Source organism: Hesperophylax consimilis, chromosome 13, assembly GCF_061612785.1.
Source record: "Hesperophylax consimilis isolate HC1 chromosome 13, BYU_Hcon_1.0, whole genome shotgun sequence".
In the NCBI taxonomy this organism is placed as follows: domain Eukaryota; kingdom Metazoa; phylum Arthropoda; class Insecta; order Trichoptera; family Limnephilidae; genus Hesperophylax; species Hesperophylax consimilis.
In genome coordinates, this window is record NC_142848.1 from 13,298,346 (window position 1) to 13,319,586 (window position 21,241).

Sequence of the window (21,241 nt, forward strand, 5' to 3'; positions counted from 1 at the left end):
TAATTGTGAATAACTAGCACATGAACTCTTTTTGAAATGTTAAAATTAATAATAAACATAATTTAAAAAAAATTAAAGTTATGTATTGTCTCAAGCGATTTTTGGCAAGTTTGAAAAAAGGTTTTGAGCGATCGCTTATAATGTGCCAAATTTATAAGATCTAAAGGTATGGGATAAACGGCGAAATCTTAATTCATCAGTTTTAAACCGCAGTAAGCGGTTCATATATTTCCATATTCATATTTTGAGGTATGATATTATTTAAATAATATGGTAAATATATATACAATCGCTCGAGTGGTTATAAATGAATGAATAAATCATAGGTGATATAATTATATACATATACACATTGTAGAAAAAAGTCACGTGAAAACAACTGTTCTGTGTTTATAAACAGAATTGATAAAATTAATGCAAATCAGGAAAACACCAAAACATTATATACATACTACGAAGTTAACTATATTTATATCTTCCACATCCAAAATGAATGTGATAAAATAGTAAACCATATGGTAATTACAATGCACATGCTTAGTTTAAATTTACTAATAAAGCTTCTGGTTACCGCTTGCTATGATGAGTGCCGCGATAAAAGTAAGATTCAAGTGCATTTTAATTTGCTCCACTGGATTGGTCTCTGTTTTTTCCTACTTCGGATGTTCTGGGTAATCTTATGTAGTTTAATTAATTTTAGACTCCATATTTAAATGTGTTATTTAACCTCTCAAACGCCAGTGTTTATTACCTTACATATTTATATGTGTTATTTAACCCACACATTATCTGGTAAGACGGTGTAAAATATACAAAAACATAATTTTGCAAAAAACATATACTCATTATCTACTATTTTTGTAATACAAGCATGTTTTATAAATGTCCTGTGTGTGTGTCTCAAACAATGACTAAAGAAAATACCCTAAGAGAGGACTTGGCATACCATTAAAAAATTCTGTCCAAACGGTAGCACAAAAATGGAAACCCAGATGGCAGCAACGCCTGACTGTTTCCATGGTTATTATTCAGTAGCTTGACATTTGGGAAAAACAATAATTATTTCTTACTTATCTTAACCCATTCCATTTAAATAAAACGCATTTTTGTTTGTACAATACTGTATTTGAGTATAATATTTTTTCTCGCAAGCCTAAAACTCTATCAAGGAAATCATAATAATAATCAATTGTCAAAACGTGGATACAAAATTTTTCATACTATGTTTTTAATTTTTAACGAATTGTTCGTACAAACTGCGTTCCTTGTTTGTATGAACAATTCGTATTGTGGTCTTCATTTGCTATCTGTTTATGAATGCCATTGAAAATGTCATTGGAATTTCACCTCAATAATTAAAATAATAATTGTTTAACATTTCTCAGTCAAACCATTCTGGGCAAATGATAAAGCGTCATAATGTCTGTGGAGTTCCTTGTGATGTGTCTTCAAAATGTGTCTTAGTCTTGGAAACAGTTGTAGTAGTAAATTAATTATTCATTTAACTATACACTTTTCATTCCTTTTCTCTGCAATTTAATTTAATTTAATAAATACAAATTTAAAGTGCATGTTTAACCTTTACGTACCTTGAAACAAGTTCTGAAATCTGGCGAACCAGATTCAAAACCCCTTGGGGCGATGACGATGTAATACAACCCTGATTAGCAAAGCCCAAATAAATCTCGCGTAACAAGTAACAACCAGTGTGTCAACGTCATAATTATCCCAAGCTGGTCGCGTGATTCTCATCCGCTTAATTTTACCATACTGTATTGTGTTAGCCCTCGGTATTGGTTGATGGGTGTATCACATGCTGCATGATGTCATGATCGGGATTAGTGGGTAGAATGACATCAGAAACTTTTCTTGAAATAAATGTAACAATTTCAAGTTCTTACATTTGTTATAACGCTGTCCTTAAGCTATCTGTAAGGTATATATATATATTATTTGTATTCAGATAGCTGATTGTGCATGTAAACCAATTTTAAATTGATTTAGGCGTCAATTTCCACGCCGATAGGCCTAGTCTAGGTTTATTTGGTAGATGGAGACAACTTTTTCAGGAGGGTTCCATTGCTTCCACCACCCTTGATGTCATTCTTAACTCAGTGCATTGTAACACCATCATCCTGTTGGGATATATGGCCGCAGTCCCTCTTGACCAACTCTGTCTCTCTGTTGGGTCCTCCTAGATTCACAGTAATCTAAAGATATGTTAATATTTGTGACGTCTAATGACACATGTAGGCCCTCCTTCCACAGGGGTATCTGATACTCATGTGACAAACAACTTGTTGCGTTGACTGGGAACACAGTCGCTAGTTAAATCGACCCGCGTTGCCACCAATCATTGTTGAATTCTCGAAACGTCAAAACTAGAATGCTTTCACAACAAAACGGTTGCTGGAGCTTTCATTTTTAAATCCTGTCATTCTTTGTTGACTGTTTTTTTCCTAGCATTGATCTAAAGCACACATATTGTTACATAATGTCTGACACAAGTGACGCCATGTCAATGTCAGTAGGAACAACCTCGCCCGGCTGACAAGGAGACTGGCGTTGTCGACGAGTTTACAAAGTGTCGACAATGTGTGCGTGTATACGAACCAATGTGTAGATGTATGGTGGTGTTCGTCAAGATACCCGAATCGTGATATAATGTAAAAATAATCGTTTATTCCAGAATGTATGTAGGGGTAGTGCAATGCAATATCTTGTATTGGATGCTTGTGCATTCCCGTGGAAGAAAGGCCTTATACTTAAATAGCTCTGTTTAACTTATCCTTTATTTTGTATTCTATAAATTACTTCTTTTTCATTACATTTAGTTTTAGTAGATTAACCCCTCGGGATTATTTGTTTGATTTTGGTAACAGCTCATATGGTCTCATAGAAATTGTTTTGTCTAACTTACTATGTATCATGGTTAGAAATATGATCTAAACTGTGTTAGAAAGAGAAAATATATATGTAATATTCAAATCAAGAAATGAATCACAGAAGAAGAAACCAAAGGTTAAACTGCAAATTTTTTATTAATTTTTTTTACGAAACAACAAAAAAGTGTGGTTAACAATAAAGTTCATAATACATTTGTCTAATAAAATGTGCGTATTTTTTTTTCAATATTTAAAGTTACAACAAACATAAGGAGAGCCATTTTTAAAGGTTGCATTAAAATTTTTAAATATTTATTTGTAATAATAAAATTTGAAAGAATTACCTTTATTCATTGCCTTTTACAAACAGTTCTTAATTTTTGGATACGTTTAGAAATTTTCATTAATTTGGATTTTTTCGCAAAGCGGAAATATTCCAACCTTCTGACAGAATATGCCAGAGGCCTGAGAGGTTAATACATAATTACAATTTTACTCTAATTTTAATGGGTATTCAAGATCCAAATAATCATTCCTGAACGTTGTTTAGGTATTTTATGGGTCGACCTCTTTGTATTATAATTCAGCGCACAAGAAAGCCAACTTGCTTCACTAATAATTATCTTTGATATGAATCTAAATTCTCTCGGTGATGTGGAATTCATAAATAGATCTTGACCTGGGATCAAATACCTAATAAATTTTTCCCCTATTGCTTAATTTGAATAGCCTATTAATAACGTTCCTTTTGGCACTGACGATTTGATTGACTGTACTATATTAACTGATCTATACTGTACATTCTACCAGCGGGTGATTTTTTCCTCTGCCAATTTGAATCTAAACATTTAATTTACTAGAGCTGCGGGCGGCAGACTTTCAAGTGAGAACAGCCAAATTGTCAAGGAAACAGGAAAACAAATGTATCAGAGAGCCGTATAAACTGGGAGTTAGTTATAATTAGTTAGTTAGTTTTAATTAGTTAGTTAGTTTTGTATAACACTGCAACACACATTTTCACATAAAATGACTCTTTTTTAAGGTGAATATATTCTGTATGGTAATATGGTTTTGATTGTGTGTCTGCAGATGCATTAGTGAGTCCTCGGTGACATTATTCAAAAGCAAGTTAGTATCTGCTATCTATAAATTTATTGCGAGAACAGAAAGGTAAAACCATAGACATTCAAATTAATAGACTTGCCCTAACATAAAGTCTGGGTATCATTTCGACAAACTGGAGGCAACCCACGTGACAATGTTTTTGGCACCAGGAGGGATTGAGAATGCTTTAAATATATATTTAATATATATATTTCTATGACATCAGTCGTACATTGAAAACTTAAGAGCGTACATTGGAATAACCAGACTATACACAGAAAAGTAAAGTTCGAGGTAAAGAAGTAAAGACAAAGGTTTGCAGCCCTGTTCATTTTGCACAGAATCTGAATGTTCGTACTTAAATTTTAAACGTGCCTGAACATTTGTTTACCCGATTTGCAGTTAAGTTTTTTACACAGGTAGCAATTTGCACGCCATTATAAAGAGGACTAGTAATTCGTATGCAGGTTTTATTGTCGAGGACCGAATGGTGATATTACAATGCGAGTAGCTTGTATACTGTCTAGATTCATTTAATGAAAAATCACCGAAAGTGGGACGGTTATGCCGCCTCCCGTGAAAGTTCGTTTGTTCCCCTTTCCCCGATTGGCTTGTCTATTAATTTGAATGTCTATGGATAAAACCATATCTGACTGTTTTTTATAATGAGAGATACAAATTATAATTCACTTATTATTTTAAGTCACAGATATGACAACTTTCCCTTAATTTATCATTTCAAGGTAGTTTTACTGCTCGTGAATAATAAAATAATTTTACCTACAATAAAATTTATATTTTGTGTTCCTTATCGATGCCTGGAATCCATTATGAGAGAGAGCTTGCTCTTTCGCCCTTTTCATTTACGTTTCGCGCATGTTTATTCCCTATATTTGCCCCTTTTCTCCACTTGCCACACCTTCTCTCCCTACTGTCAACACTGTAGTGACGTGCATTTCAGGTCACGTGATGTTTTTGTTCATATGACTCGTAATGCACCAGGTAGGGATTACCTGGATTCCAGGCATCGATAGAAACAAAATATAAATTTTATTGGTAGGTAAAATTATTTTATTTTGTGTTCCTTATCGATGCCTGGAATCCATTATGAGATGTGTCTGCTCTCACCTGGTGATCTGAAACTTGCGTTATATGTGATGCTCTTTAAACTGGAGTAAAGAATGGAGCCATTGAGCACTGGAGGTGTTCGCTACCCGAGTGAGCGACCTCCCTTGGGTAGAATTTCCGGAAGGTGTGCTCAGATTTCCAATTCCCTCTTGTGAGTATCTCCTCTATAGGATAGTCTTCCAACCAGTTTAGAGAGGCTACAGCCGAGCGTACACTTCCTGGGGTTGCGTGGACTCCTGCTTCTCTGAGGACTGATTTAATCCACCCCCCTATTATTGTGCCTCTCCTGATGTGGTCACAAACAGGTCCTTTAGTAGCGGGCCTCTTCTGGCTTTAGAGAGAGCAACAACTTTCCTCAACCATTTAAGTGGGTTGATGTTGTCTTTTTCTGAACCCGTCAATTTCCAGCCTGACTGTTTGTGCTTGGCTGAATCGGTATTTATAAATTGGCTGAATCCTAACTTAACCTAACTTAACCTAACCTAACCTAACCCAACCTAGTTGTTGAAGTGTGTGCACTATAGTAACGACTTGGCGGGCCAGGTGTTTTCTGCACTGGTTTGCTACTAAGAAGTCGTCTAGGTAGACTACTGTCCTCAGTCCCTTCCCTCTTAGCAGCTCCGCTACCCAGTTTGAGAGCAGCGAGAAGATCCTTGGCGCTGATGACAGGCCGAAGGGCAAAGACGTCATCTGAAGGAGTTCTCCACTGTAGATGAGGCGCAGGAATTTCCGGTGTGATCTTGCGATAGACACATGGAAATAAGCCTGGGAGAGGTCTACTTTTATCATCCAATCGTCGGGTTGAAGGAATTCCGGTACCCGAAAATGGCTGAAAAGTTTGAAGGGCTTTGAATCTATGAAGACGTTCAAGGCCTTCAAGTTGAAGATGGGTCTGAAGGTGTGGTCTGATTTGGAGGTAAGGAACATACCTGACAGGAAGCTCGGGGAGTCGTCTGCTGCCTCCAAAATCTTTGACGCTTTCATCATTTCGATGTGCGCGGTCATGTCTGAAGACGTCTTTGTCCTGAAATTCTGCCTGAGCTCGGCCGACGGGAGAGCCAGAGGAGGTTTGGACACAAAGTAAATCCTTGCTCCTTCCAGGATGTTCAGTTCATTAGTGGTGACGCCCCCAACTTCCTCCACACCTCCCGATATGCCTTCAGGCGTCCTCTCCAGAAGGGCTCTGGCCTTCAGTCACCGCCTCCTACCCCGATCGCTAGTCGCTTTGCGAGAGGGCTCTTGCTTCTTGGTGGGCTGGCGATGTGTCCTATCTTTCTCTGGCCTAGGACCGGGTCGAAAGGGCTTTCTAGGGAGTGAGGGTGGAGCTTCCCTCACCGGCCTTGCCATTTGTGAGGTAGAGGGTTGTGGTTGACGGGGGGGATAGTTGCGACACTGACAACCTTGTCTCGTCCCCCTTTTGCCAAGATATAGGCCGCAAGTTCCTCTTTATTAAAGAGGTGCCTGGAGCTCGGTGGGATCCTGGCGAGGCCTTCCCTGGTAAAGGGGTCTGTTATTCCCTCCAACAGGGCCTTTCGCCTACTTTGGAGACACTCAGTTCGCCTTCCACATACAATTTGTATGACGTCGTCCGTGATCCTACTGTATGGGGATTCCTTGGTGAACATCTCTTGGATTTTCTCGAACAGGGTCGAAGGGGTCAAGCAGGTGCCAGAATCGGCTGCCCAGTTTACCAGCGTCTGCATATTCCCTTTTACTACCTCCGTTTGTGACAAGATGGCATTAGAGAGAGCTCCAAGGGAACGATCCAGGCCTGGTGCAAAAGAGCTGTTCTTGTCGAGCCTCTTCAGCTCTTCATTCACCTCCAGCTCTACGAAGGCAGGCGTGGCGGTGTAAGCCTTTTGGGTTTCGGCATAGCGAACCCGCGACCATTCCTCCGAGTTGAAATGTTGAAGAGCCGAAATAACTCCCACTCTTCTCGCGTCCGCTTTCGGGATCGGTGCCTCTTTCACCACGGTGCTCGGGTTTTCGAACTCCAGAATGTTCTTCTGGGCGGCTAGGCTGGCGGGTAGTTCTATGAACCCCGATACTTCCCGCCGTGTACCTTCAGCGGGGTCTTCTCTCCCCGGGAATTCCTCGAGTTCTACGCGACTGCCCATTAGGGCGTCCGTCAGAGCGGACACCTGTTGCATCAGTCGTTCAACTCGCGGGTCCAGGTGTCTGTAACCCCTCTGACTGGACGAGGAATCGGAGTCCGAATCCTCACGTCGGCGCTTCCGGGAATCTTGCGTTTGGTCGCTGTTGCCGACCGACGCCGCGTCATTATTTCCGATGTCACTCATTTGCGCAACAATCACAATTAAAAGACGACAAAACACTGATAAACACGATAAAACTATGAGTTAATTTCTCGTAAACAGTATATGTATTTATAAAGGCTAGGGAATAAACTATGATTTTTTTCACTTTAAGTTGGTTTTTAAGCACAGCGCAAACACGAAACGTACTTAAGGCGCGAAAAAATGGCGTCATATGAACAAAAACATCACTGTCTAGATTCATTTAATGAAAAATCACCGAAAGTGGGACGGTTCTGCCGCCTCCCGCGAAAGTTCGTTTGTTCCCTTTTCCCCGATTGGCTTGTCTATTAATTTGAATGTCTATGGATAAAACCATATCTGACTGTTTTTTATAATGAGAGATACAAATTATTATTCACTTATTATTTTAAGTCACAGATATGAAAACTTTCCCTTAATTTATCATTTCAAGGTAGTTTTACTGCTCGTGAATAGTAACACATTTATCTGATATAGCCTCATACCTATAATAAAATATGTCAACTTGATAAAATTGACAATATCATTTTACAACTGCCAGTTAATGAAAAATATTATTTAATATTTTCCTTTTATAAAGTAAGCAATAAATAACAAATGTCAGCGACATGGTAAAATTTATTATTCTTGGAGATTCAATTATAATTAATTGATTATCAATTTTTGTAGATGACCTACATGGATAAAGTCACTGTCGCAATGATTTACATTTCCACCAGGTAATAAATTATACACTCATACAATTTTAACCTCTCAGACATAGAATTTTATTTATTATGTGTCTCTTTGAGAACTGTCAGAACGTGATAATTTTTATGTTATTTACGAGTTTTACTAAAATCTTCATAACTCACGTTTTGGGAAACGTAGCCTCATTCTAAAAAAATGTTTTGGAAAGATTATGAAATCCACTATCGCATTGTGTTGTTATATGCAAATATTTGCGTTTCTAAATATACATTTTATGAAAACGTCAAAAATATGTAAAAATCGCTTACCATTATTTCAAAGCCTTGAAAAATGTACTTTTTTCTGAGTAGCATAAAGGAATAACACTTTATATATTGAAGAAATATATTTAAAAACTATTAGTCACCTCAAAATATTAACCGTCCAAACTAAAATATTTTTAATAAATTATTTAGAAACGCAATAAATTATTAACTAAGATGTTCATCTTGACAGTTTCAATCGGCTTAGATTATGCACCTCTACGTTCCATAGATATTCTTGAATACAGACGCGTAGAGTTATTCATTATCGATACTCTGTTTTTTAAATCATGGCAATCCGTATACTAGTGATGGAAATAAATCAATTTTTGTAAAATCTCGCGCGTTTACGTGAAAAGACGTTCTAATGTCTTGACCGCTATTATCATATTTACGTCTTTTGACGTTCTAATGTTCTGAGTGGTAATTAACACCTAATAAGGTGTTAGAAATTTTTCACAGGTTCATCAATTATCGAACGAAAAAGTTTTTAAATCCTCTCTAGAATAGATGGCTGAAAGTTACGAAGATTACGTGGTTCAATTGACAATATTCATAACATCCCACAGCAATCCCTCCACACATCATCCCCAAAGATGATAGAGGTCCTGAAGGAAATTATTTTTCTCATGGCTTCCTGCGTGGGAGTTAATGCAAAAAAAACATCATATCCCTATTTCCCAGAAATGTTCTCTACCAGCATCGGTCCTTAGCCATTCTTCACCAGTTTTCTGGACTTGCCAACTACTCAAAGCCTCTTCTACGCTATCAGTTCGTGGAAGAGGAACCTCTTTCTTGTTGTGTCCTATTCTTGGTTGCCTAACAAGACGAGTATACAGTTGATTGAACTGAATTAAACATACATTTTGTATATTTTACACTGTGGCGGCGATTGGGTCGAAGCATTTAATTGACTATAGTTTTACAGATAAGAGGTTAGTAAAATGCTCCCCTTATGCAAATGATTCTGATGACTCCATTCTGCTTAGCCGCGTACGACCATCAGTTGAAATGTTTGTCCAGGATGTTTGCAGCATTCCTATCCGATACTATCGATCCTTTGCCACAATATATTATGTAAGTTAAAGATCTCCCGGTTGCGATAAACTAACTTTATGGCTCTATACCGACTAGAGTAAGCGTTAAGATGTAAGCACAATGATTAAGATTAGATGGTTTGGGCATGTAATGAAGAAAGGAGTGTAAGGAGAATAAAAGATGCAAATCTGAATGGTAGAAGTAGTCGGGGACACCCAATAAAGTCATGGAACGATCAAGTAAACCAAATACTTGGGTCGGGCTATCTCAAGATCCAGAATAACAGAAGGGTATTGATGAGGTGATGTATGCGAATGAAGCAGGGAGTGTGTGCCATGATCGAGTTGTTTGGCAGCCTGTCCACCGGAGAAACTGCGTGATGGTCAATTAGTTAGGTAGTGACTGCAGTTTGTGTGTATCCAGCCACACCACCATTCGAGAAAAGGAGTCGAAAATATGTTGACATGTATTTTCGTTTTGTGTTTCTTGTTAAACGCAACGTTTGTTATAATCTGCATGTTCATAATTGGCGCTAATTTAATTATTTTTATTAAAATACACTTTTCGCAAGTTATTGCTTTGAGGTATTAAGACAAATTATTTGTTTGGGCCTGTACGTACGGAATATTAATAAATTGTTTTGTCCATTTAAAAACTCAATTCTTTCGAGAAAGGCATACAAATACAATTTTGTACCGATGATTCAAACCTATATTATATTTGTATGAAAGAAATTAGTTTGTATACGGACAAAACTATTTATTAATATTCATATTGTGTACTTTCATCCTTCTTCTGCCAGTTCCATGCCTCACTATCGTACATCAGGGTAGGTACCAGCACTCCATTGTGGACTGCTAGCTTCGCTTCTTTGGACATTTTTTTTGTCTATACATATTTGTATTATGTATGTATGTACGGGCGCGAACAAATAATTTGTTTTGGTATTTTAAAGCATAACTTGCAAAAAGTGTATTTAAGTGAAATAATTTAATTAGTGCCATCTATGATAGAGCAGTGAACATGATTTCTTTGAAGTTTACCCTTAATTGTCAGTATTATCGATTGATTGATTCTCGTTTCTAGTTTTGTAATGTAAATTAAAAAAATATATTTTATTTTAATCTACCCATTCATAGATGGCGCTCATTTAATTAATATTTTCATTAATTTAGTACAGGATATACATATTATACATTTGTTTTTACTGTCCAACTAGGAGGAATTCCCATTTTATAGGAAGTCAAATTTGGATGAATTAGCATACATATATGGTACAAAAACAGTAAGAAATAAATAGAAAGAGAGAAAAAAAAGATTAAAACATAATGTTAGATTAGAAAAAAGAATGAAATTTTTAAATTCATATTTTTAAAATAATTAAAATAGCGCCGTCTATGAACGCATAGATTATAATTGTAGACTCCATCACAAATCCACAAAGCCAGTCTCACATACCGATCTGTTACAAATTCTAAATTGATATACGCACTTGTTCTATAATCAGATATTACATATTATAAAGAATGTGTGGAGACAACTCTGGTTAGTTAACCTTTTAAATTTTTTCACCCCTCAACATCATAAAATTTGTTTTATTCTCTTCAAGTCCTAGCCAATATTCCTAATAGATTTAATTATTTATTATTTGTGACTACCAGAGATGTGCAAAATGGGTACCCAAAACCATTTGAAATGCAAAATGGAAATGGGTCAAAACTTTTCCATTTGAAAATGCAAAATGCAAAATGGTTTTTAGAAAAGCATTTCAAATGCAAAATACCTATTTTCAAAATGCATTGAAAATGCAAAATGGTTTATCATTCAAACAATTAAAATAATTATAGAATTTTGTCATTTAATAATGGACATCAATGTAGAACAAACATATTATGATGGTAAATCATTTACATGATTGTAAATCCAAAAACACCACGACTACAGATTATGAAACCACAAAAAATTTGCGTGGGACTAATGTTGCCAACGTAAAAACATAGAAACTGCTATCTAACATTTAATATTAGAGCGTCATGGCTCCATGTTCAGTATTTGAATCAGTATTTTTTGTTATGGTATCACTCAATTGCCAGGGCTCCTACCAGGGAGCAACTTGACAAATGTAAATTATTTCTCATAGCGAGGTTGACGACCGACTGATATTTGGGGCTTATGAAAAAAGATGAGTGGAGATAGTAGGAAGAATGTTGCAAAAAAGCATTTAAAATGGAAAATGCACCGAGAAAAGCATTTAAAATGCAAAATGCAAAATAGTTTTTAGAAAAGCATTTAAAATGCAAAATACCTATTTTGCATTTTGCATTTCCTGAAATGGATTTATTTGAAATAAAGCACATCTCTGGTGACTACCACTCAGGGTTCACTGCATAAACTAATATGGTAGGAGTGTGACAACACTGGCAACTCTAAATGGGGTATGTTGAAGCCGAACACAATGGGGATAGGAAATTTCAGATCTGATAAGTTAAAAAAAACGGTTTAACCCATCGGCATACTAATTTTTATTTGTGACATCTGTGCATACTTGAGAAGGATTTTAACTGTGCTGTATTGCACCCCATAATTCCCCAAATTAAACACTTTTTGTGCTTTATATAGATTATAATATTATTGTGAACTATTTAAGTATGAGGGAAAAGTTTAGGGCGGGCAATATGCCGATTCGAAAAAAGTGCAGCCCCCCAAACTTGGCTGTAGGTATGTCGATGGGTTATTTCAGTGATAATCTTTTACCAGAGCTCTGTTGAGAATAACAATTATTCTACATCTGGAATGAAATGTAGATAGTAATGCAATAGGCTTCATAATGCAAAGTGAGCCGAGAATAGAGGAAAGGTCAAATACTTTAAGCCACATTATTTTTTGTTTTTCATTAATATCTTTCATTATTATGATTGGAATCGAATAATTTTGCACCAGGTCAGAAAACTATGTATATTCTACCAAATAAACATTAAAAATGATAAATTAAGTCAACATGTCATTAGATATTCGTTTTTATCATCTCTTGTAAAATTTTGATTTTGTGGCTTAAAGGGTTTTGCCTTTCAGCAGTCGGTATGTAATTCTTTTATTTTAACAAATTTAAATACCTTTATTTCATTCAACTATGATCCTACGACACAACTATGGTCCGAACACTTGTGACCACGAAAACATCGATATTTGAAACACGAGTGACATCTAGTGAAAAGTTTATACACTAAATTTCAATATAGATTTGATGATGTTGTGGTTTGGGAACACCCTTTGTCCGCCATATTGATCAACAGTCAGCGTGGGTGACGTATTGCACATGTTCTCATCATCTGCTAACACTAACATTCTCCAATGATGATTCTTTATCGATTTATTAAAGAAAATATTTGATGATTTATATTTAGTAATTCATAACACAATGAAGTAAAATATTTTTTGATAGATTTCGAAAACTGTATTCAGAATAACAATAGTTTTTAACATCATTTTCTTCTGCAGATAATTTTTATCAATGATTCAATCCAATATTGTATATGTATGCCTTTCTTGGAAGAATTGAGTTTTTATACGGACAAAACTATTTATTCATATTTCGAATATATATTGTAAAGCATAAATTGCAAAAAGCATATTTTAATAAAATAATTAAATTAACACCCTCTATGAACACGTAGATTGTAATGAACGTCACGTTTAATTTTAAGACCATGTTTTAGAAGCTATAACGATAAATAAAAAATTGAGTCATTTTCAAGTTACAATAACCTGTATCAAATTTTAAATATATATTTTCCTTTCACCCCCAAATAAGTTTTGAAAACCCATAATCCTGACGCTTTCAACCCTTCAAGTCATTCATTATTTTCGAGGGTAGGTATCCTGAATTTGCATATTAGAGTACGTATACATTTGCGAACCGAGCCACGGATTATGGGAAAGGAACGAAGCAACTGCAAAAGGCGTTTCGCGCCATTTGCGGTTGCTTCATTTCTTTCCCATAAGTTGAGGTTTAATTCGGCAGTTCGGCTCGCGTATGTATACGTAGCATTACATATTAATATTCTATATCCCAGAGAGAGTCCACCTTTCATTCCGTAGGTAATGTGAGTATTCTTTCCAATTTGAACATATGAATTTGATGATTTTCTTTAATCAGAGTTTTCCGACCCTTCAACCGGTTGAGAAGGGGACTTACACCCAATTTTTCGTAGAATAATACAAAGGTATTTACTTTTGAATATCTCCGAGGTGGTAGTTGCTAGTCCATTGTATCATGGTTCTATTTATTTTTAGATGACAAAAGAATTTCTTGTCTGCATTTTTGGACGGGTGCCACGTATTATAAACTGATTTGACACTCAACTAATGGACAGAATAAACATTAGGTCTACCATTTGATGGGATTTTTAAAAGGCCTTTGTCCATCGACGCCAACGTATGAACGGCATTGGCGTGCTGTTGGAAGTTATCATAAATCTCCCTTTAAAAATCTAATCACAAACGTTCTACGGTCTTTAATAACCTCGTTGAAAAAGTATTACTTGAATATACCTAATAAGCAAGCGGGTTCAAATCCCGGCATGTGCAATTAAATTTTATGTTATTTCACAATTTATTAATTAAAAAATAATATATAGTATTTTTGCGGTGTAGGACCACCATTCAGAAATGAAACGTTGCTCGAAATGGCTTTGGGCATGTTTGGTGACCAGATATGAATAGCCAGGTACTTCCCCACCTTCCTCTTCCCTGTCTCCTTTCCATCACCATTAATTTCAGCCTCGCAACATATTCCAAATGGAATGCCATAGTCTCACTGGCTCCGATCTTTGACGCTTGGTAGCAGTTGGGACTCTTGTGCGGTTTCACACGGAAAAAATACACAAAAATACTTAGCATCTATCTACTAATTAATATCTTTGATTTTATAACATGACTACCTTGTAGGGTCAAAAATCCATTAATAAAGTTGCCTGACATAAATGTGATAAATCTATAAATAAAAATGTAAATGACTTTGTTCAAAATCTTAAATCTCCAAAGTTCTTCACCTATTTCTTTGAAATTTTAACACAACGTTACATTCGAATACGCGTGTGTTTGTATACTATACCTATATTATATAGATGCAACCTGTTATAGGTAAAAACATGTTTTTTTTTTAAACAGCGCCATCTGTTGGACGTAAAACTATTATTTCTCTATCTGCATAGACACAGCTACGCGTCGCGAGGAACAGCTATTTAAAAATAACTTCATTAAATGGATTTATTATTATTATTTAATTTATCATTATTATACAGATAAATTCACTGCACGCCACTGGTATATGTTTTTACATACATAGATAGTTTGTAAACATATTCGTGTTTTGTGTGGGTATTTTTGTAAGGGTGGGTCACCGCTCCCAGCTTTCGCGTGTCAACAAAGTAACGCGGTCACATCTACCGTATTCCTAAAACCAGGCTTCTAAACAATCCACTGATTGATTTTTGTGTACAGGAAGATTAAGGGATGAAATTGACATTATTAGACATTATTAGTTTTTTTTAAAGTTTGTTGGGGAAAAAACTCTTCTATACACATTTTTGCGTTTGTACCGTGTTTGAACCGGAATGAGATGTGTAGTTTAATAAAGTCGATACAGAAGCGAATGGTGGAAGAATTCGGAGACGAATTAATTAATTTAAATATACAGGGTGTATCGGCACGTACCCGACAAACTTTAACCAGCTATTCCTTAGCATATTTGGAGTAAAAAATCTTATGTGCACTTTGCTGTCCGGTAACGTTTTTTTTTATAAAAAAATTATTATTCATATTTTCACCACTGTTTTATCCTTTGTCAAAGTTTGAAAACCCATCTGGCAAATATTTTATTCGAATTCCGTTGAATAATGCACGTGTGTACCTATATTGGCGCACACTTACAATCACAACGAAATGGCACGGCACCATTCGTCTCATTTTTAACTATTATTATTTAGTGTGTGTGAAAGAGCGAAGACGCTTTTTGACATACTTGCTTATAACAGCTGTTGAACACGAAACGCAATGCCAATGACAGTGATGTAGTGTGGAAATTTTATTTTTTTTTTGTTTTTAATTGAAAAAAAAATGCTACCGGACAGCAAAGTGCCCATAACATTTTTTACTCCAAATGTGCTAAGGAATAGCTGGTTAAAGTTTGTCGGGTTAGTGCCGATACACCCTGCATAGTAATATATTTAAATATATCTAAGTGACCAGACCATGTACAACAGTTCGTACAATCATTGCCGTGCCATTTATCATTTAGTGCAGCTCTAACCGCATATTGAAAATTAATTTAAAGACTTCGAAAAAGACAGATTACTATTGGAATGATAACATTTTTATTACGCTCATTCGATAGTCATATATACACATATATTGTACAGTTATACAGGGTGTCCGGGGTCAAAGTGCAGTAACTTCAGGAACATGATGGTAGGAGCAAAAACGAAAAATATTTTTTTCCGAAATTCCTATAATAATAGGCACATTATACGTACAAAAAATATTTTACGAGGATTTAAGTTTTAAGTGTGCGTTAATAAAGTCTTAGGTACTGCCCAAAAGCATGAAATAATATAATATTTACACTGAATATGTGTTATTCGCCCAATATTTTTGTCGAAAATAGCTATATTTTTTTTTCGTATTACTATTAATTTTTAATTATAAATTGGAATCATTATTAAAAAAAATATAGCGTAACTATATTCCAAACATTCCGAATTCATATAAAATGAGAAATTAAAATTTATTACGAAAACTGTATAATGTTTATGCTTATGTGTTTAATGTTGTAAAAATGTACGTGTTAAAAAAATCCTAGTAATTTATGCGATATGTGTCGAGCTTTTACTTACCGGAGTCAGTGGGACAATGGCGTCCTTGATTAGGGAATATTAGCTAACCAAACTATTGGAAGGGAAAGGAAATGGGAAACTTGTTAAGTATCTGGCAACTAAAATTGGCCACTAAACGTAGCTAAAGCAATTTAAAGCAACATTCCGATTCATGCTGTAACGAAGTTTTCACCGACTACGTAATATTTATAAGGTGTGTTTGTATTTTAGAGCTATCTTGTTGTGGAATTATAGACCATTTGACCTGTGGCGCCCCAAGTTTGAGGTCAAGTGTTATCTTATATCATATTATCATTTACCGCAGCAACTGCCCACTGCCCACTACTGACTTTAGTTCAATGATATATTTAACGGTTGTCGAACGTTTGGAGTGCATTGTAAAAACATACCCATCTTCGAAAAATTGTGCCTTAATCTGCGAAGTGCTAATTTTTAAAAACCATTAATTGATGTTGCTCCATCTGTGGTACATCGTTATGGGCCATATGGCATGTTAACCCCTAGTGTGCCAGAAAATCCACCGTTGATTTTCGAGTAGTTCAACGCAATTGCTTCTATTTTATGGTATTTTGAACCTTAAAAAATGCTTCAAGCATTCTAAAATGTATTTTAATCGCTTGGCAAGGAAATAACGTATCTTAATATTATTCTAGCTCATCGTTTAATCACTTGCAAATGTGTTTATTTTATCTGTAAAAAATTCCATGTCAAATGTCGTAATTCCGATTTACAAAAGTCATAGTATTTATTTAATAAAACTCAAGAATATTTTCGTAAGTCTTCATTATAAAATATATTTTATGACATTAAGAGATTTTTTTTCTCTGAATGTAAGTAACTATCCTAGAGAAACTATATAGGATAGATGTATATTAGTTTCATAAATATGTAAACACATCATCTAGTAAGACGGTATAATTTACAGTAATATCAGTTTTCAAAAAACAAGTAAGTTATTCCGAAAATAGTGTCCGCGGCGCATGGCGGGCTGCTCGACATTTTAGCTGGAACACTAACAGTTAATCTGCGACGAAGTGCACTTTTTTAAAGACCATTAATAAACTGATGTTGCTTTATTTGTGGTGCATCGTTATATGACATAGGTCATATTAAATAGATAGCATATTGTCAGGTCAACAACATTCGATAGGAGGACAACGTGAAACGCGACATCCCAGTAGACGATAGACGCCCATCTCATATAACAACTTTCTCATTAAGTTCCAAAATAATGTTATTTTTTAAGATAATATCAATACATTTGTTATGACGAAACGTTAATTATATTAAATACCCTCGATAGAAAAAAATCGCAAAGTAAGCTCTGATAATTGTTTAAAACACGTTTTGTTCTGTTGTTTAATATGTCATGGGCATGAAAAAATTCACAGTGTATCTTTAAATGCAACTGAAGAATCTGTCGAGAGATTTTGGATCTATTTCAAACGAGTCGTGTTTTATTGAATATTTTCCCCATTTTCGCTTAATTATTATCGTTTTTTTTTAATATCAGCGCGCTCCCTCTAACATTTGTATTTACATATCTCCCTTTCAAACCATCTTTGAACGCTTTCTGCGGGGCATTAACTATGAAGCAGAAGTCTGTTTGTCTGAAGCAGCAAGAACTCTCTGAAGGTTGAGCTCTCGCGTCATCAATTTTTCACGTAATGAATTTTCAATTTTTCTGTCTGGAGCTGTTATCACAGCGCGACTGTTGCCATTTCATCATGAGATGAGTAGCGCTTTAAAATATTCATTTATCTGTTATAAATAAGACGCAATTCTGTTTGCCCCCCATTTTCTAATTCAATTCTCCTGGGTAATAAACACAGTTTTATTAAAACTTAGTAGTTTTGTTACTCGAGTAATAATACTAAATTGAATTTAATTTTTGATGTTTTAAAATGTAGATAGCTAATCAGCATTTTTTTCAATTTGAATGGTCATCCCTGATGATGAGAGGTAGAATGCTTCAGATATCCGATCAGCGGACAGCCACCTCTCAGATCCTTTCATGTACTCTGGTTTTATCCTAAAGCATGTTGTTGTCAATTTTATTTATGTGTATACGTGACGTTCAAACCCACAATTTGCATTTAAATTAGAGTTTGTCAGCATATAATTATAATGTTTAAGTAAATTTTTATGATATAAAATTTTATGATATCATTCGACGTACATAATTAATTTATTGGAGAATAAAGAATACTAATTAAATATCTGTCAATCTCCTCGTCTTTTAATATTATTATTTTTTAAGTATATTTTATTTAGTTTTTAAATTTAAAATTTTACATCTCATATCTAATATATTCTTTTCTAGGACTATAATATTATATAGTATAAAATATTATTTACTCCTTACATACTAAAATTTGGACTTGCAATAACATTTAATTAATTTGGACAACATTGAGACATGATCCACGAAAAACTGCAAGACTTTTAGCTTCCTTAACAATTACCGGGAGTTCATTGAACATTTTAAAACCTTTATAATAAATATTGTTTTATGTTCCCGATAAATTTGTTTTAGGAAGCCTAATATCGTTGCAGTTTCTCGTAGGATATAAATGAACTGTACTATTAATTCTAACATCCTTTAACATATAATCTGGTAACATTTTATTTTTTAACTTATAAATAAACACTAAGGTATTGTAAACTAATCGTTGCCACACACTTAAGAGATTGAGTCGGCGTTGCATGGTTTTTATCCTGGTGTACCTGCTACAACACTGTATTGACCTCATGCCTGTGTTCTGAATTATTTCCATTCTCTTAATTTGGGTTTTTTTACTCAGAAAGATTACACTTGTTCAGTAATTCAGATGGTAAGGTAGACCAATATCCTTGTTTTAATGTCCAATTTTCCCTTTATCCTACTTATGAAATTAACATTTTACTGCCGAAAAATTTTGTACGTTTGTGTACTTACTCACCTCTTGCTTCATCCAAATTCACACATCGTCTCATTCATACTATTATATTATTTCGACACTCATTTCTCCGTCCATCTGCTCTACATATATAAATCACCTAAGCATCCCTTTCTCAATTATGATTCTTATGCGTACATCGGCCTCGTATTCCTTTGAATTTCTCCATTCGTAAATTTATCCGAGCATAAAGAAGTTAAAATTTACTAATAAATTCAATAACAGGGTTCGAAGGATATGTATCATGTGGTGACCGGATAACTCATCAAAATGACAATTCAACACATCTATAAAAAGTGTTATAAAGTGTTGTGTTCCCACAAACGGTTCTCCAATTCGTCGTGGAAGGAGATTTTATATAATAGGTTCTTGTGTTTAAATCAGGGATTTATTAATACTTCGCGTATTACAATGGTGACTCGATAGTCGACCTAACTAGAAGCTGGCTAAATGGGATCTGGGAACAGTAAGTTTGTCTGGGAGCATTTTCATTGGCCCTGGCGACTACTGGCTACTAGCTGCCATCTTACGGACTTCCAAGCAAGCTCTTTGCACTGCCCTCTATAAGTGCATCTGAAGCTCTCAACTAACTCATATACTCATAAAGATATGAAAAGCGATGAAACGAAAACTACCTAGTTTTGTTTCATTACTTTATATCACCTTTTAAAGGTGTGTTGAATTGTCATTTTGAGGAGTTATCATGGAACCATAATACCATTGTGGAATGCTAATCTCGATTTCTCTGATATAAGCTTTATCACTTGTCCGTTAATTGAATTTGTCTCCACCCTTGAGCCGACGTCCTTGTCAGGCTTCCCCTCTCTTGCGAACAAAGTACTTCCCAGACATGGGAATAGTAAAAACAATCTCATATTAGGTCATCACATGTAAAGAGTAAATTAAGTGGATTCCAAAATATGGCTCATGTCTAGCGATAATTAAATTTTTTCAATAATATTATTATCAATTAAAAAAAAGTCTATCTTAATATTTTAAAGTATAACTTCCAAACAATGTATTTTCATAAGATAATTAAATTAGCGCTGTCTATGAACGCGTAGATTATATCGAACGAACGTTATGGTATGTATACGTTTGCAAACCTCAACGCGAACCGAGCCACGAATTACGGGAAAGGAACGAAGCAACTGCAAGCGGCGTTTCGCGCCCTTTTCGGTTGCTTTGTTCCTTTCTCATATGTTGAGGTTCAATTCGGCAGTTCGGCTCGCGTATGTATACGTAGCATTACCTTTAACCTTAACAGAGTTCTTAAAATATTACACCTAATTTTCTAAAATTCACCTCAAAACTTTACTCCAAACCATTCATAACTGCGACCAACGCCGGGTACACGATAGCTAGCTACATATGTACATATTTATATTATGGATATTTTGACTTGTCACCGCTTCGTCCGACGTTATTAAAATAAATATTATCTATTATGCGTTTATCTGATCATAACATACACATAATTTTAACTGAACATATTAATTGGTTTGAAACACTAATTATTATTATAATTTGCTTATACCTATGTATAGAGTTACATAGGTTGTTACGATCTAACAGGCCATTCTGTCACGTACGCTAACGTGACTAAATCAATTTTGTAGAACTTGTGGTTACTACCCGGCTTCGCCCGGGGCTTAGCGATCCCTTTTCTTTTTTCTTCTAACCCTGTCCACACTCCGCGCTCCTAGCGTTCTAGGCAGTACCCATTAAAAAAAATGTCTAGTCAAAAGGCAGAAACAAAATCAATTGTGAACATAATAATATTTCGGGCATTTGCTAATGCAATTAAACTTTAATATGATCAACTATTGCTTGATACTTGCTCGTAGGTCTGGTCGCACGCCTCTCGGAGTCAGGACGAAGTTATTGGAACAATTGAAAATATGGAACAAACCATAGCCATAGCTCATAAATGGTAATATTAAAATAATATTTGTATTCACCTAT

General features: G+C 35.1%; 1 protein-coding gene across 3 annotated transcripts in view; it reads left to right on the forward strand.

Annotated features, from left to right (window-relative positions):
• The window catches only part of cert (ceramide transfer protein), a 105,407-nt gene that overhangs the window by 27,175 nt on the left and 56,991 nt on the right, over positions 1 to 21,241 (forward strand). The gene's annotated exons all lie outside the window — the stretch shown is intronic.